Source organism: Tachypleus tridentatus, chromosome 2 (genome assembly GCF_004210375.1).
Source record: "Tachypleus tridentatus isolate NWPU-2018 chromosome 2, ASM421037v1, whole genome shotgun sequence".
NCBI lineage: Eukaryota > Metazoa > Arthropoda > Merostomata > Xiphosura > Limulidae > Tachypleus > Tachypleus tridentatus.
The window spans coordinates 119707738-119725599 of record NC_134826.1 but is presented as its reverse complement, the minus strand read 5'-3'; the positions used below and the strand labels follow the sequence as shown (position 1 = coordinate 119725599).

General features: G+C 32.6%; 1 protein-coding gene across 1 annotated transcript in view; it reads right to left on the bottom strand.

Annotated features, from left to right (window-relative positions):
- LOC143236462 (apoptosis-stimulating of p53 protein 1-like) overlaps positions 1-17862 on the bottom strand; it is a 124076-nt gene that overhangs the window by 77918 nt on the left and 28296 nt on the right. The window contains exon 2 of the mRNA XM_076474754.1: positions 9134-9224. The gene's annotated coding sequence lies outside the window, so the exon portion shown is untranslated. The remainder of the gene's footprint in view (positions 1-9133; positions 9225-17862) is intronic.

Sequence of the window (17862 nt, the reverse complement as noted above, 5' to 3'; positions counted from 1 at the left end):
AATACATCAACAACACGTTATACCAGAACAGAGAACATAATTAAAATACATCAACAACACGTTAGACCAGTAACTGAATGTGCGTGGTTAAATATTGCAGAAACAGGTATCAAGAAACTATAAACTATCCTAAATTCTTTACTAAGTATAGCATCTAGAGCACCAAGGCACACAAACTACATTTCTGCACAAAAATGCAAACATAATTCGAATGAGAAAGAGACTGATAAATTGCTCATTTAGCTACTTTGATAGAAATGTATATAAAAATGATTTACTGATTGAAATAGATCACTATACTATACATGATGATGATAGGGTTAAATACCTCTCCCCCATTAAATTTCTATTATAAGAACAAGTCTACCTTCACCAGACTTTAAAACTACCACCAAAGTATTTAAAAAAGGATATTTAAGTGACAATAGGCGTTGGTACATATATCTTGCGTGTTAAAGTATTGTTTTACTTCGAAACTGTTTGCTACTATACACGACTAAATTAATAAAATATTTGGGTGCGAACTGTTGTGTGTGCAATCAAATAAAGCGATGTACAAAACAGCACTAAATGCGACTAGTGCGCTATTCAAGAACTTGGTCCTGAAAATGGGAAGATAAATCAGTGTTTATCATTACGTGTTGTGCTAATATTAACCTGATACAAAGAATAATAATAATAGTATTTTTTACAGTTATTAACAATAGATAAGGGGGAAGGAAGAGATCAAACTGAACTTATCCTTTCACGTTGCTCAGCGACCTAAAGCTCTATGGTGAAATAAGTTTGGGTGGTTAAAATATCACCTGTTAACAATCCAGGTGTGTTTATCAGCACCTGCACCATGTTCCTGTATAGCTAGATAAGTTGGTTTTCCTCAGTTGTTGTGTAAGTCTGTTAAGATGCCTCATGTGTTGATAAGACAAATCAATTCGTATTATATGTGCTAGCGCTTTCATATTTATTATATCAGAACATCAAATCCAACATCCGTGAAGTTTGATAAAAACTCAAGAGTCAAGTCAATTAACAATTTAATTCGTTTGTTTAATAAGTTAATTTTATATACAATATTTATATTATACTAATCAGCTGTGTGAACTTTTGTGGACTGGTATGACTGTGTCGGTGGTACCCATCTGGATGTACAAATATGGTTCCTGTTTTGGCCGCAAAAGCATTACGAACGAGTTCAAATTGAAGATTTACTACTTTACATAATTCAATAAACATTGTGTTTCAACAATTCATGAAAAAAACATAAATTTGCTAGAGAATATCAGACAATCTATGAAACTTTGTTTGGATAGTTAGATTTTATTCACATACAGCAAAAGTGGCTGTAAATTCATATTGATGACACTTTACTGGACTTAAAAAATTATTTTGGGCTTTACGTATAAATCAATACCACAAATTCTAATCTCAAAATTCCTCAAAAAGCAGTATTTTAATCGAAGAAATGGGTTATGATAAAACAGAGGAACCGGACAGTTAAAGACAAGCGTTCCTTTTGACCATCATCAGGAGTGTGGTTCAAAATGGTAAAGTACAAATTGTTTGCTATTTTACACTTATTCAAAACTTGTTTCCCACTTTGATTTTAATAACAAAATCTTAATTATTTCTTTCGCGATATAGCAATTCTAACGCAATGGAACCTCATAAGCCACTAGACAAGTTCCAAAAGATGTGTATTTCAACGCTAATGCAATTTCTGAAATGACCTAAGAGAAGGAAGATATGCATGACTAAATATCTAACAAATGATCAGCATGCTTTCAGAAACTTTTCCCTGTCTTGCTTGCTGCTGATTAATCATGAGCTCAGCACAATCTTTGATTGTTTCTTTTTCAGACACATTTTAGCTCTCAATACCTCTCAACGTCATGTAATGGGCTTTCATACAACTTGATCATTTTTTTAGTCCGCATGTTAATCAAGGCGATAGCTGAAGCACTTCCAAGAGAACAAGACATCATGAGACTTTGATTACTTCTTTTGTTTATATCGACATTTCCACCGTTTGCATAAGTCTCTGGATAAATATGGTTACAAAAATGTTTCTCATTAGTAAATTTTAGAAATTCCTAGCTTCAATTCTAAAAGTGTCTTTGTAACACTGTAATTGTAAATAAACTTTGAAAACTGTAATATTATAGAATGTCTTGGGTTCTTCATATTTTTTTAGATAAAATGTCCAATACACTTGTATTCTCCAGCTTTCATTACAGCTGAGCTTAGTTACTCAGAATCTTTTCTCATTCGCTTTACAAGCGTTTGAAACAATTGTCTTCACTGTGTAATCTCGGCACCAGAGGATTTTCTTGAAAGGTTGGTTTTATTTTATTTGTCGATTGTTATACTTCTTAAAATTAAAATTGTAATAGGTTCAGAAGAAGTTCAATTCACATTACATTACATAATGTACATAATATTACACAGGATTATACATACACCTATAGGTTATGGGGAAAATAATGCTAATTTCATAATAGTGCTGGAACTACTGTCAAGTGATATACCGTATATTAAAGTGAACCGTGCTCTCCGAGCAAGCAAAGTTCTTTAGCATTTTTATCAGAGGCTTTATGGGTATCTGATTGCTCTTTAAAATTTTATTGGAAATTGAAAAATTCATACAGCAGAGTTTTGAGGATAGCAACAAACAAAGAAGCTATGCATATTCACATCAGAAGTAAGCTTCTTAACTGCAAAGCGAAAGCCATGTTCACGAAAAAGAGCCCTCTAACGTATAAAATTGGGCATATCAGAAAAAAAAAGAATCATAGCAAAACCATTCGCATCACATCTGCCTTGAGCCCATGCTTAAAAGTCAGAGGCTTTATACTTGATAGCAAGAGCCCAACACGGCCCAGTGGTTAGCGTGCACGACTGTGAATGTGAGAGTTCGTGTTTCACGATTCATTATTCATTTTGACAAGAGTAGCCTATGGGTTGGTGTTATGGGATATTCACGGGCTTCCTTCTTTCTATTCTATCACGTCAAAATTCTGGATGACTTGCGCAGTTAGCCCTCTTGTAGGTTTGAGTGAAATTCAAAGAAAAACAAAAACGAACTGTCAGGTATGGAAAATTACATAAAATAATGATAGAAATATACTGACATGTTAAACCTTATCTCATGAAAAGATCGTTGCAGGGCCATACATGTATAAACACACACACAATACCAGCAAAAGCTGAATCCAGTGGGAAAGAATGGTCTAAATTGGCTTTAAAATCTTGCCTGTAAATATAAGAACCACTTAAGGAAAAATATGAATGATGTCTCTCTTATTGTGACTTTTTCCAATTTCGAAGAGCGTTAAAACAATTTGCTGCAAATAATGATTCAGTCCCAACGAAAAAAAATAGGAGAATAGTAACATTCGAATCAATTCAAACCATTTCCAGGAATAAATATTTAGAAACAGGTGTAATGAATGAACACAACACAAGAACTGTTGAAGCCTTTGGAAGGAATTAACCTACACTGAAAGGTTGCTGCCAAAAACTTACACATTTTACATGTGAATATCATCAATCGTTTATATTTTGCAAAATATCACCGAAAATAGAAGAACGAACTGCAGAATCAATCTAACTGTCTGAGAAAAGAAAGACTAGGGATTTTAAAACTAGGAGACTGTGGATAGAGACTGATTAAAAGTTTAGGCAAGTATGTAACACAACAAGATGGTGAGTTGATATCGGGATGTTTTCTTACTGAGAGAGAGTGAGATATGTTATCATAATTCATTGCGTTGAGAAAGATAAACAGAATCACAACATCTTTCTTCATCACGCAATATGCAATGGACAATGTTAAACTGTCCTTGGCTTTAAACTTAAGTAAGATAACGATTCCAAACATAAAGCCTTGATATATACGAGATACTTATATAAATATAATAGTACTGTCTCTTATATGTCCACGTAACTACTTTGTAGGGTGTGTACGGAGCTTCAACTGAATTGATATGGAGGTTCATACGTGGGTACATATAAATTTTCAGTTTTGCATTTTGCAGTTTTTACCACTGCTTCGCCCCATATAGATGGATCTTCATAAAATCTGGCATAAAGTTTGTTGGATCCATGTGAAGATACATTTTATGTTTTGTAGTTTGTATGGGTGCTTTTATGTTTTCTACAATTACTTCACCACTTACACTGCCATAGATGGATCTTAATCAAATATGGTATGGAGTTTCATACCAGTTCATACAAAAACCAGTTTGGTGCTGGTTACATACAAGGGAAACAACTTTTCATGTCCTAAGATAATCTTTCATTAATCATGAATTTACATAACTCCAGTCCAGAGGATGGAAACTCCAGCTAGTTCTTGGGAAGAATGAAAACGTCAGTCCAGGCTCCATTGATATTCTAATTGAAGTTTAATATTACTTTAATTGAAATTTTATTATTTTATTTGAAAAGTAATATCACAAGGAGAAGCCAACTAGTTTAATGCAACAGCAAGTTTAGAATATCCTAAAGCAAAAATCATGAAACTAACGGTTTATAGTCTTTAAAACTTGGTAGAATCTATGCTTTATCAAAATTTGTCATGCTGTCACAACTAGATGAAGACCTAATAAGCGTCAAAATTCTCTTGTGTTCATAAATGAATTCCTTACGTCCACTTAAGCAATATTTAATGTAGCTATAACAAGTCAATCAAAATAGTATTTTCTTTTAGAATATTTTTAAAATGATTGACGATACCTTGAAACTAAGACGATTGAACGATATTATATGCATCTCACATTAAAGAAGCAGGTGAAACTAAACCAACTATGTGAACTTGAAAGCTTTTGACCATATGTAAATGATTCAGAAATACCACTAATAAAAATAATAGGAAAAATAATATATGTAGAATACTAAAAATAATTATGGAAACGCAAGGAGATACGCATAAGGAGTCACTAATAACGGGTAATACAGAAATGATCAATTTATCATTATTACAATACGTCTTCATAGAAACTACAAAAGAAATGGATAGGGTGTGCAATATATCAGTATAGTACTTTCTATTTGTTTTAAACTGAGCGCTACAAATTGTTTTGATGCTACCATCCGTTTATTAATATATGATTGTGAAATGTTGTTCTAAACATTCTGCGTAATTCCCGTCAATTCAGTCATATTTTTGGGTTGTCTTACTTTTCATGCAAGTCTAGATGGCTTGAAACATATTTATATTGAGAACTTTTCCTAGCCAACCTATTATTTCGAATGTTCCTTTGGTTCCCTTTTTTCAGGTATCGTTTCATCACACGGCTACATGCTTAGGATGAGGTCTTGTTCTTTAGGGAGTGACGTGATATATAAAAAAATATACATGTACCCGTCAGAAGTTAGGGTGTCATCAATTTTGTGAAGATCTCCAAAACAATGGCTGAGATGCAGTCGACAACAGCACCAATAATACACGTATTGTACGTTTATAGTGATACCTATGTCCTCCTTGTTATAAAAAACAAATATATCACTGATAGCTGCTAAACGAATTGATTTTTCGTTCGTGTATAAAAAGCACCCCTGTGTTAGTCTTTTCTTTTGGTTTTCTCGTAAGACGTGACTTCTGAACAGGTATAAATCCATTGGAAAGATCTATAATATATTACAGACAGAACATACCATGAGTTACGTAACATCAGTTTCTTCCTATTGCAATTGCTTGTATCATCAACAGCACTAGTTTAATTTACCTTCTTTGGAGTTTCTACATAGCTCATACTGAAATATGAAATGTTGCCTTATTTTGCAACACTTGGAACAGCCTGCATTAACGAGAACATTGACTTTACATGATTATCATGTGACAATTTTGTCCTTGAAACCATAAACATTGTTATACCATACTACTTCTGGTAAAATATCCGCTACGAATTTACTTAATAAGTAACGAAATCCTATCTGTTAATCAGTTAAAACCACTGAGAATGTCTTTCATTGTTTTCTGTTTCCTGGATGAAACATAATCACCTTCCACTGCTGCATGTAGTAATTTCAAAGTAAAGTGTATCTAAAACCATGAAGTAACATCTACAAAATATTTCATTCCATTAAACAAGCACCACTTATGTCTAAATTAATATATGTTGAATTAATTTGACGACACAACCACATCTTCTGTGCTCTTTATTAAACTAACTAGACTCTGGTATTCATGAAAAATTATCTCAAAAAACAAACAACAGTACAATTTGTTTGTGGGTATAACACAAACTACAGATGGCCTATTTCCAGTGAATAACGCTTTGAGTGAGAGACTGAAAACAGCTAGACTTTTTCTGTTTTTATGACAACCACCAAATTTCGAAAATATGGAATTTTAATGAAAATTTTCAACAGGGTATAGTGTTACTTTTGTTGTTCGTGCTTTTTCAACAGAGTGTATTGTTACTTTATTGTACGTGCTTCTTCAACAGGGCATATTGTTACTTGTATTTTATAACTTTTATGTATTATATGCAATACTTGTTTGTTTTTCTATACATTTATGCATTTCTTACATCTTTAGTCTATGTAAATTATTTATTTGTTTTGTTTTTTGTATTATAAATAAGTACATCTATATGTCCTCTGACTATGAAGCCTCTTGTTTAGGATCCTCCAGTATAAAAAAAGTATGCTTCTGCACAACAATTATAAACTGTTCATACCTTTCAGAATGGATTCACACACAACTTAAAGAAAATATTCTGAGAATTCACGTTAAAAGAAATGCTTAGAATTAAACAGAAGAGCAATTTTGTTTACTTGTTTATCTTTTTTTTTTTAAATTTAAGAATCATCACCCTGTCTTATTTTAGGATGTAATGATATTAAAGATATACCAGTCACTATGCTAGAGCTATTCATATTCTTATTTAATCATATCGTTTTTAATGAAATTTTCTTATTTGAGTGCAAGCTCTTGCACAAAGCCATTTAATTGGGTTATCCCATACTACACAAGCGCCGTATGATATCGTGAATCAATGAGAAGTTTTTCATACATAAGCAGGCAAGATAACGTAAAGACTGTGGCAACTGTTCAGTGCAAGTAATCTATTGCAGGGTATTTCAAAACTCTAATTTACGTGTAATATCATTCTCTTCATGATTCCTTACTTTTTCACGATGTCATTAATGCACGTGTCCTTAAATAAAATGTCATATAACGACTCCCACACCGACAATGTCAAAGAGTAAAATCTAGCGATAATTTAACGTTACAAAAAATGAAATAAAAGTATCAGTATATTGTGTCAACATAAAAGATTATTTATTTACATTTTAATAAAGAAATTACAGCAGCCATGTTGCATTTCTAAAAGTAATCATTAGTGAAAATAAGTAGGAAGAAACTATTTGTTTTATAGTAAAACAGGCACCAGCATGAGCAACGAACAAAAAGAAAGTTATTACAACAAAATTCCCATTTAATAACGAAACATAGCCTTGCTTGAATCGAAATATTTTGCGTTTATTTGCCTTTAAGATCAGATTTTGTTTAATAATAAGCATCAGATTATTGTTTTACTTCAATGAGTAGAGATGGCTGGACATACCCTAGTGGTTAGCATGCCGGACTGCATATGGCAAAGGAAAAGGTTCAAACGTTACATACTGGACATGTTTCTAACTTTCAGCTACGGAATGATATTACCATAACAGCGAATCCTGATATTCGATCAACACTAGCTATACAGACCGCTAGTTCTTCTGCTGGTCAGCAGTGTTCACCTGGGTAAGGCTATACCTGAACTTTGGGGTCTGAGATCTGATTGTTTAGCTCCGGTGTTGTATAAGATGTGGTTCCGAGTGAAAATATCGAACACTAATTAATGCATGTCATACAATTGTAAGCCTGCAATAGCAAGTTAAAAAAATATAATATTCATTAACATTTACCTCAACTGACTTTTAGGACATATTAGTGTACCTAAGTACATTATCACTTATTTCAAAACGAGAAGTTAATCTTCGATGGAGTTAATCCAGATTAGATGTTGTTAAATGTAGTTTTCAAAACATATATTATTACATTGTTATTTTTATATTGCTAGCTATTTTGAAAACGATATCTAAGTAGCAGATATAGAAGAAAAACAAGTCACTTTTAAACAGAATATATATATATAATGAATATGTGAAAATTGCACAATGGTCTCTAGTTGTTGCTGTTGTTATATTAGAGCTATCGATCACCCAATACCCTTAGTAGACACGCCTCAGAAAACATCAATACCGAACTAACATCCTCAGTAGGCGACCTCGGAAAACATTAATACCGAACTAACACCCTCAGTAGGCGACCTCGGAAAACATCAATACTGAACTAACACTCTCGGTAAACAGCTTCGGAAAACATCAATACTAAACTAACACCCTCAGTAGACAGCTTCGGAAAACATCAATACTGAACTCCCAATTTATAGTTTCTCTTAACGAACTAATATATTTTCTTTTGAGAAGTTTACTAATGTAACGAATCTAAAAGTATCTCTAACATCAAAACATATCAAGTTAAATAGATGGTCATTTAGGTATGGGATTACTCAAAATATTCTGATAAGGATAAAGTTTGTTTGCTTGTTTTGAATTTCGCACAAAGCTACTCGAGGGCTATCTGTACTAGCCGTCCCTAATTTAGCAGTGTAAGACTAGAGGGAAGGCAGCTAGTCATCACCACCCACCGCCAACTCTTGGGCTACTCTTTTATCAACGAAAAGTGGGATTGACCGTCACATTATAACGTCCCACGGCTAAAAGGGCGAGCATGTTTGGCGCGACTGGGATACAAACCCCCGATCCTCAAATTACGAGTCGCATGCCTTAACACGCTTGGCCATACCGGGCCGATAAGGAGGTACTTAAGTAAACGACAGGAAGATATAAAATTAAGACAGACAGAACAGCAGTTTGGCAGCTATTGAGAATATTGTAAGACATCAAGTAAAGCACGAAAATAAGACAAGCTTCGGGCTAGTAAGTGGTTATTTGAGACATATCAAACACGCGTCAACGTTCAGTTTGAAACAATCACCCAATAACATGTAATATACTATTACATTTAGGATCTATTTTCTGTAATGTTTTATTTAGACCAAAACAAGAATATACTTACAATAGAAAACCGGCACCTTTCTTCACTGACCAAACCACATGTTTGTGAGCAGCTTACTGACTGGCGCTTCTCCTACTGCTGACGTCATGCCCTATGGTGACGATAATGTATTCACACTTCAAAAGTGAAAACAGAGCGTAAGGCAGACAGACTAGATTTTTAATACGCTTTGTTTTTAATAAGCTTCCAAGAGCTAACACAATATGTTTGCATTCTAGCTTTGAAACATGTTTATTTTACTTATCTCTGATGTTTAAAATATCTCGTTTAAATTCATTAAGAAAGGATACAAAACTGAAAAAAAATCGATGAATACTATATATGTTTCCAAATAATATTAATAAGTGCCTAGAACGTATTTATCATTTCTATATGAATAGGTATGACTTCTGTCATTGGTTATGACGTTTTGTATTAAAATAGAAAACATTATTCATATTTTACCTTCTGTAAAATATAGTATTGGCAAATACAGATAATATCATTGTATGTTGAAAAATAACTTCATGTTCATGTTTTCCACCATATAATCTACTCAAACACTCTTCCAACAACTCTGGAACTTACAACTATCTAAACGAATACTGCAACGAGAAACCGAACATTAAACACTTCAGCGAAAGATGAATGGAAACTAAGGAAAAAGGAAGTATTCTTATTTCGAAAGTTAAAACCTAAGCTAGACAATTAACCAGCAACGCCACTGGATATCAAACTGGGATAAAACTGTTATGTCTGAGATGGTCAAAGAGTGAAAACTTCGACGAACAAACAAATGACAACAACCATCTCAAATATCATGCAGTTTTCGTGCTAAGCAATAAAAACACCTAACAGGGCGATGTTGACCTTATTCTGGTTCTAAGATAAGTATGCGAATTTCAATAATAAAACACATAAATACCTATTGTAAAACATAATAACTTCTTTTCTCATGAACTACTGATGATTGTTTAGGTTCAGAAAATTTGGAGAAATGAAACGCGAATTCAGAGTGCATTTCATATCTGATTTAATCAATTTATTTTATACGTGTACATAAAAATTAGAAACTTAATAAACCTCTCCCAAATTCAAACATAAGTTAATTTAACAATCCCAAAGTATGAGTTTTCTAAAGATAAATATTAAAGCTTCACAGCAGGCAAAACGCACAACTGTATGACGCGGAGTTTGCTTGTTAAACCTAAGGGATCAGCTTAGTAAAGTATTCTTCAAATTTCTCACCACTCTAGATACCATTTACACACTTCTATGATATTGTTCGTTTTTTAAATTTTATTTATTTATATTAGTGATAAAATAATAAATAAGAATAGTAAATTATAGTTAAACATGTAAGAAGCAAAAATAAAATGAAAAACACGGTAGGAAACAAAACAAAAAAATTCTTAAGAAAAACATAAGTACAGGCAGATATTACAAATAAAATAAATAAATAAAGAGATGAATAGTAAAGTAAGTAATACAAGAAACTGGTCATCAAAAGCTTCTGAATTAGCTTTATAGTGACTTAGCAAGTAAACTAAAAAGATATGACTAAATGATATAGTTAAAAAGATATTTATGACTAACTGAAGTAACAGAAAAAACTAGACGGATACAAAGATATGACGAATAAAAAAGTGTAATACAAACAGATAAAACTATAAATCTGTGTTCTATAAAATTAAAACAGTTGACAAGTCCATAAACAAATTATCTAACGAACTTACTCGTAAGCCTGATAACGAGACTATGTTTCTTGTATCGTTCTTTTCAAGCGGATCACGTTATGTTTTCCTGAGAAATTTAATTATAGAAGTCACATAATTCATTTTAAAGAATTCTTTTGCATAAAAGGAAATATCTGTAGATATATGGAATGATTTCAAGTTTTAGAGCTAGCAAAAGAAATTTATTTGAAGTTGAATTTAATATAGACCACTATTTGAAGAAATGTACGAACTAACCATTATAAGAAATGTACGAACCATTATAAGAAATGTACGAACTAACCATTATAAGAAATGTACGAACTAACCATTATAAGAAATATACGAACCATTATAAGAAATGTACGAACCATTATAAGAAATGTACGAACTAACCATTATAAGAACCCATTATAAGAAATATACGAACCATTATAAGAAATGTACGAACTAACCATTATAAGAAATGTACGAACTAACCATTATAAGAAATGTACGAACTAACCATTATAAGAAATGTACGAACCATTATAAGAAATGTACGAACTAACCATTATAAGAAATGTACGAACTAACCATTATAAGAAATGTACGAACCATTATAAGAAATGTATAACCATTATAAGAAATGTATGAAATGTACGAACCATTATAAGAAATGTACGAACTAACCATTATAAGAAATGCACGAACCATTATAAGAAATGTACGAACTAACCATTATAAGAAATGTACGAACTAACCATTATAAGAAATATACGAACCATTATAAGAAATGTACGAACTAACCATTATAAGAAATGTACGAACCATTATAAGAAATGTACGAACTAACCATTATAAGAAATGTACGAACCATTATAAGAAATGCACGAACCATTATAAGAAATGTACGAACTATAAGCCAAAAAATGTTTTTGCTACTCCACACTGCAAAGAAAATCCGCAAATAAAAGGAATTTGTAACCAGTTTGTTAACATTATGTAACAGACACTGAAAAATATAGTAACCACTAATAGTATTCTTAACACATTTGATGTGGAATCGGAGTTTCAATACTTTTAAGATTAAGTAATTAACTTGAAGTGTTCACAAAATTAATAAATCAAACCTGGTAACTCAATTGCACTGTACTGTTGAGAAACGATGTAAAAGACACTCTCGGACTAATGCATCAAAACGTTATACAAAAGGTTTGTTTGTTTTGGACTATCTGTGCTATGCAGTGTAAGACAGAGGGAAGGCACTCCGCCAACTCTTGGGCTACTCTTGTAAACGAATAATGGGATTGACTGTCACATTATAACGCCCCGACGGCTGGGAGGGCGAGCATGTTTTGGCGTTATAACGCGCTAAATACAAAAGGAATTTAATAAACTGTGGTAAAACACTATCACAAATAATGCCAGATAATCTACGATGAATTGATACAGTAGACGACAATAGCGAAACTCTTAAAAACAACTGTACCATAGAAGACTAAATAAATTCTGACGAAATGTTCTTCCAGGTGAAATTAAATAAACTGTGATGACATATTGCACCAGATTACACTAAATAAATGTTTCAAATGTTTCATAACTCTGATGAAATATTGTTGACAAAGTGATTTCTATTTTATCAAATTATTACAGTCTAAACATTATACTTTAACTTATCGATATTGTTAACTATTCTGGTTTTCGTTACAGAAAATAACTTTCATTTTGTCAAAGATCAACGTGTGTAATAATAAACGGGAAAATACAGCTTTTTTAGGCACAAAATGTAAAACTAAAGTTCCATAATAAATTACTATATATATTATCTATAAAAGTTTTCAAAATTCGTTGTTATCCAAATATTCAACAAGAGTAGAGGTCGTACAGTTATAACCGAACAATATGATTGTGATAAGAAGAAAGAAAAATGTAGTGTGAAAATTATCCACTTCATTAGTACACAAAGATGAGGGATGTTTGAAAAAGTAATATAAAAATTACTCATGAATGATTCGATTCTTTAGTTTTTGAATATTTGATTCTCACAGTCAATAAGACGAAAATAATTGTTGTATCCATTTAATTACAGCTGAGAACCTGTCGTTATAAGTATTAAAAGCATAATGTTATGAGAATAAGAATTACAAAATAGTTCAAACTTTGAAGCATTTTTTTAGTTTCGATTTTTTTTATAAACAAAGAAGGCAGATAATCTGTTACCATAATTTTTGTTTCAAATCATTATACGAATTTGTATAAGAATTGATGCTTTACTTAAAACCTTGGCTGGCACGTAAAATTGGTTATCAAGCTACATTTAATAAATTTCACCCATTGTATAGATAACTACAAAATGCAGTTCAAATATGATCAATTCTAATTAAAAACATATAGCACAAATCAAGTCTGTCAGTAATTCTCAGCACGTATATTCTGAGTTCTTTACAAATTAGACATCAGCCTTGAATTTGATGTCTTCTATTCTCAACATCTCCCGACCCATGGGTCAGGACCCAAAACGTGGTTGTCAGAATGTATGAAAGCGTCACAAACAGACTTTTAAAACTAATAGTTTATTTACTATTTAAATAGTGAGTCAAATACTTTTTTACATTAAAATTACTTATTAGATTGCGATAAGCCATCAATGTTCACAATGAGTTTTAGGCAATAACATTTGTGAACCACTGCTCTGTACTATTGCACTGACATAAATATTTTGTTGTTTTGAAACTGACAGGAAACTGTTAAGAGTTGAAACTTTCTCAGTTTTGTTAAGACTGCCTACGAAAGAGCAATAACTAATAATCGTATCAACAAATACTACAACAGGAAATAGTGCAAATAGTTATATGAAACTTCCTGTGCTTTTCTAAACTTTAATCATGCAGCAGAGAAGGTAGACAATCTAACGTAAACAGTTTAATAACTTGTAGAGATATACACTGTCAACGGTGGAAAACATAAGTTATTACTCGGAAGTTATTATTTCAGATCACACGATAAAGCGTGTTCCCTTCTTTCTCTAATATATTCTTGCATTAAGCCTAATTGCTTTACTTTATCTACTCTATATCCTGAAAATGATGTAAATTATACTTGGATTTGGTATCATTCTCTTAAAAATCTATTTTTATATCACGTTAAAACACAATTTGCAAAGTAAATAGAATTTCAAATTACTCCTAAACCAAGTTCTGGAAACCAAATAATTACTTGGAATTTCTAATTACGTTTCAATATAATATATGTAAAAGGAACCAATTGCATTTCTACGTTTTCAATGTAAATATTAATATAAATTAAAATAATACAAAGAAATAATGATGGTTTAAGAATGTATCAAAATATGAATATTTCTAAAATTGCGGGATTTAGTTACATATGTATATATTTATTTATATATGTTTGTAATAGATAGTGTTACGTTCAAACACTGGTATTTTAATTTATACGAAGACAGTTCGATACAATGTCTTAGGAAGTCAATTAATGTTTCTTTTCAAAACACTAGTGGAAAATATTCCTATACAATTTTAAAGTATTATTATAAAAGACAATAGTAGTCAATCATGCACGTTCTTTCCTGCTTAATTAAAGTCATTTCTAACACAAACTTTTATGTTCATTTAATTATGGTTATTTGTTTGTTTGTTTTGAATTTCGCACAAAGCTACTCGAGGGCTATCTGTGCTAGCCGTCCCTAATTTAGCAGTGTAAGACTAGAGGAAAGGCAGCTAGTCATCACCACCCACCGCCAATTCTTGGGCTACTCTTTTACCAACGAATAGTGGGATTGACCGTCACATTATAACGCCCCCACGGCTGGGAGGACGAGCATGTTTAGCGCTATTATAGTTAAAATTAGCACAGTGTTTATTGTTAAAGTTAGATACAACAAACGTAAAGCTAGGAATATTTAAAATAGCAAATGCTCCAATAAATCCCGAGACATATCAGTGACAACGTGCTACAACGTCATTGACACAGCAGTGTTCAATATATCTTGTCATTAGGTGTATCTATTAAAATACAAAATGTAACAATACACTGGTGGGAGATAAATATACCATCTATAATATTTAGGTTTTCGTCATAAGCGCGAATGTCAGAAGAGAAACAAAGAGCATGTTAAGGTTATTTTATTTGTTCACAGTGTGTATGCGATTTTTTTAAAGTCTCGACATAAAATTATATTTTGATGAAAGAGATGAAAGTATTATTGCATTAACCAACCTTTTCTTTAGGCGTTAGATCGGGAATCATCTGGACTGTGAATCCGAGGTTTTGTGCTTTGTGTTCCATTGTCACAAAAATGCGTTCTGCACCTTGGGGCCTTGGTTGCGCTATAAGAGCGACGGTTAGGTCGAAGTATAAAAAAAAAAAGCAGCCTAAGTTTGGGTGCTGTACGCTAACTATCGACCCGTTCGTTCGACTCGTAATCTAAGGGTCGGGGGTTTGAATTCCCGTCGCCCCAAACATGCTCACCCTTTCAGCTGTGGGATCGTTATAATGTGACGGTCAATCCGCCTTTCGTTGGTAAAAGAATAGCCGAAGAGTTGGCGGTGGGTGGTGATGACTAGTTGCCTTCCCTCTAGTCTTACACTGCTAAATTAGGGTCGGCTAGCGCAGATAGCCCTCGAGTAGCTTTGCGCGAAATTCAAAAAACCAACAAAGCTAACTGTCTGTTTTCTGGTCTGTAAGTTAGAAATTACGGACAGCTATCGCAAGGTAGGCCTTGTGTAGCTTGACGTGTGACTACCAAAAAACAACAATAAACATCTAGGCGTTAAGATTTGTGTAATAACGTTACATTTATTCATTAAATGTCGATATTTCGTAGCATCTATTAATCTAGGTTTTTATTATACTGTTTAAAAGGAGTTACGACTACCATCACTATCACTAGCTCACATACGGTATCTTGTTTAATATAATGGATTATTTCTATTCACTAGTCCCCCGCTGGTACAGCGGTAAGTCTTTGAATTTACAACACTAAAATCAAACACTCGATTATAATCCTGAGTGGACTCAGCAGACAACCCGATGTGGCTTTGCCATAAGAAAACACACACACTCTATGCAGTATAAAAATTACTTTTATTTTCTTAGATTCTATTTTATTGTGGCAAACCACTCTCTCACGACTAATTTTAGATTTCTAGTTCCGTTCCAAAATATGATTTCATGTGGTAAATCAAAGTAAATACAAAACACAATTAAGACGTTAGCGTTTCTGACAGATCCGGCCCGACATCGCCAAGTGGGTTATGGCGTTCGACTCCTAATCCAAGGGTCACGATTTCGATTCCCCGTCGCACCAAACATGCTTGTCCTTTCAGCCGTGGGTGCGTTATAATGTTATGATCAATCCCATTATTCGTTGGTGAAAGAGTAGCCCAAGAGTTGGCTGTGGATGGTGATGACTAGCTGCCTTCTCTTACATTACTAAATTAGGAACTGCTCGCGCAGATAGCCCTCGTGTAGCTTTGCGCGAAATCGAAAACAAACTGAAAGATCCAGACTCACATTTTTTTGTATTAAATCTAACTCTCGTGTTGTTTTAAATAAATTTGTATTTATCCATACAATATACATGTAGCGAGTACATCACACAGAAACTTTAATGTGGCGTCGTGCTTTTATGATTGAACATTTTTTACAACCTCTATACTTAATGTTCGCAGTAAATATATGTGTGTGTAAGTACCAAAAACACAAGTGTTTCAGTAATACTCCTTATTATGCAAACTTTACATAGTCAACTATATACAACGGGAAGAACGTTGTACTGATTCACCATTAAATAAAGAAACAATAACGAAGACAGGATCCTGGAAACGTTTGCATTTGTTTTTATTGGAGTCGGCGTGGCACATTACGATATTTTATAAAAGGAGCTGCATGATTTAATAAACAATAAATTTGTTTTAAGTCTTACAAACGTACACGTCAACAACAGAGGACTAAAACCACCGTTTTCCGTTACTTTTTCATGTCAAACATTGAAGTACAAGAATTAACCAACATGGAATCAGTATAAGTAAATCTAATAACATCTGCTATCTGAAAATTTAACTCTCTTTTATGAAACTTAGGGGCCGAATGTCTCTATATGAACAAATTTTGAATGTATATTATTTCTGAAACAAAAAAATGGAGATTCTATTTACTGATAGCGACTTTAAATGAGCTTGGTGGTTTATAAACTGTATTAGTTTGAAAAACTAAGAGTTTAAACGCAATAGGAAAGTAAAATTGATTTTCTTTTAATCATTGTGCTAAATATAATTCGCTTTGATACAATATTTAACTGATTTAAACTTAAAACAGTGGAGCGAAAAATAAGGATTTTTATCATGAACATTAGGTGAGGACATAGCTTTGATCATTTTATATTATAAATTAGATACATAATAGCTTTGGAAAAGTCTGATTAAAAATAAATAAAAGAGCATAGATTTAGATCATGATTAATTACATAAAAGTAAAAATCACGTTTTGTACTCATATTTAGGTTTGAACTAATCTATAAGACAAACGACCAATTTCTGATTTTACTGATATTTCACAACAAATTCTAAGAGAATGCCCGCAAACTTTCACATTTACTAAACAGTTGCAGCAATATGTATCACAACTCGTGCACACGTACACGCACACACACCATAATTAATGAATAGTCGCAGTAATATCTAACATAATACCCTCTAAGTTTTCAATAATTAATGAACAGTCGCAGTTATCTGTAACAGCAACTCCAACTAATTTTTCAATAGCTAATAAACAGTTGTAGTGAGCTCCATCAGCAACAATTAACAATATCCAAACCCAAATTTATTGGGGCCCTACGTAATGCAATTGTTAACCAGTGGATTGTGAACTTAAACACTGCTTTCCTCCAACTGCCACAAAATCGCACACTACACTTTGTATTGTGAATGTATTATAAAAATGACAGTCAAATTCTATTATTTGGTTAGACTAGAGTAAAAGTTAATGGTGGCCGTTGCTAACATTAGCTGTCAATCAGTATTACAGTTTTGGTAT